Raw genomic sequence first — 2,000 nt, forward strand, 5'->3', positions numbered from 1 at the left:
TGTTGGGCATTTTGGGCCGGGCGGCTGATGGGGCTTAAAAAAAAAAAAAAAAAAAAAAAATTAAATAATAAGAATAATAATATTTATTTCCTGGGTTTCACCGACTGCTGCACATTAAGCTATAAAAATGTCGAGAGTTGAGACAAGTTTTTCGGACTCGGTGCAAAAAGACAAAGACTAAAAAATGCTAAACTAAAGAGTAAAAATCCTTTCCCCTTGTGGGTTTTCTTTGACGGGAAATCAAGGGGTGGAATGGGTTCCTCTACACACGGAAATGGGGTGGGGCGGGGGGGAGCTTTGAAGCTTTCAACAATGCGGGATATATTTAGCACGTTCATCAATGACAGGATGGGGGACCCGGGGCCCCTTTCGGTGTTTTTAATAGTCCAATTAGCGGCTGCCATGTTGCATTTCTTTTGTCTTCAAAACGACCCCAATTGGAAGGCGAAGGCTTGAAAGCTTCAACTCAGACCCCCCCCCAGGGGGTGGGGGGGGGGGGAGCTTTGAAGCTTTCAACAATGCGGGATATATTTAGCACGTTCATCAATGACAGGATGGGGGACCCGGGGCCCCTTTCGGTGTTTTTAATAGTCCAATTAGCGGCTGCCATGTTGCATTTCTTTTGTCTTCAAAACGACCCCAATTGGAAGGCGAAGGCTTGAAAGCTTCAGAAGAGAGCCAGCGTGTTGATGAGGAACGGCACGTGGACCGTGGCGAAAGGGAGATGTGCGCGGGCGAGGTTAAGGAACGCAGCCGACGCTCACGTGTCATCGCCAACCCCGAGCGGACAGTATGGTGATTTTATAAAGCGCTAAAAAAGACCAAACCAATTTAAACGCGACAAGGTGAGCGCACGTGAGACTCAAACCACCGTATAATCCGATGCGCCTTATATATGGCGGCGCAGTCTCTTTATAGTCCCCGTTGAGTTGTTTCCCTGTTAGCGCTCCTATGCCATCTAGTGGTGAGTATGAGCAAGAACCAATCAGAATGTAAGCGCATTCGCCAACACACACACAGACTTTGCGAGCTCTGCGCATCCATTACGAAACGAAGATAACACCAAAAGCAGAGTTAACTACTGACTAAATGACGGAAGAAGGAGACAAGCAAAACTTCTCCGGATATTTCGTCCCTTGGTTAAAATTCTTCTTATTATAGTGAACACAGTAAGATTTTTTTTTTTTAACATCTACATTTGGCAATAGTTCATAATATGAATATTATATTGGTATTATTTCCAGATTTTTTTCTTCAAAAAAAAAAAGACATTTTCGAACATTTGAAAACAATTATGAATTACCGACAATCATTATAAATAACACAAATAATGATTTCAATGTTAAAATGATTTTTTTCCCCTCCAAATTCACAAATGACTTGGCTCATCTGTGCCCGAAGTCCCAACGTTCTTTTCATCAAGCGCAGGTCAAAGGGATCCGCGCCCGCCCGCCCGGCCACCCGCCCGCCTTACTTGTGCAGCAATGAAGCATGTGATTCAATGCCCTCCCCTCCTTCAATTAGCAGCTTCCAAACAGAACCGCAATTCTTCCCTGAACAGAATAAAAAAAAGTTCCAACAAGCTCATTTGCGCGCACATTGATTGGACACTCTGCTTTGCCATCCATCCCGATTCATGTTTTTTTTTTTTTTTTTTTGAATACCCTTTTTGGAAGTGCTGCCTAAATTGAGCCTCCCAGCCTGCTGCTTTGAGTTCAACAAAGCCGGGAAGTCTGCCTACTACTCCCTCCCTTCTTTTGCATCCTGAGTCGGACGTGTACTGTTTAGGCAAGGAGTGTAATTTAAAAAAAAAAAAAAAATGAATTCTTCGATGGCTCGCCTTCTGTTCCGAATTGGTGTAAATGGAAGCCAGACGCCAATGAATTCTCCAAATTTTAAGCTCGCAGTCAAAACCGATGACGGCAGAGGATTTGGCTACTTCTTTGTCGGGGCTTTTTTTTTTGTGCCTTGTCAAACATAATCCCCTAAAATTAAAGTTT

At 43.7% G+C, this 2,000-nt stretch overlaps 1 protein-coding gene across 1 annotated transcript in view; it reads right to left on the bottom strand.

The window, feature by feature from the left end:
• The window catches only part of zdhhc17 (zDHHC palmitoyltransferase 17), a 19,702-nt gene that overhangs the window by 3,217 nt on the left and 14,485 nt on the right, over nt 1-2,000 (bottom strand). The window lies entirely within an intron of this gene.

The sequence above is a fragment of the Hippocampus comes genome, unplaced genomic scaffold (assembly GCF_001891065.2).
Source record: "Hippocampus comes isolate QL1 unplaced genomic scaffold, H_comes_QL1_v1.1 scaffold63, whole genome shotgun sequence".
Lineage (NCBI taxonomy): Eukaryota > Metazoa > Chordata > Actinopteri > Syngnathiformes > Syngnathidae > Hippocampus > Hippocampus comes.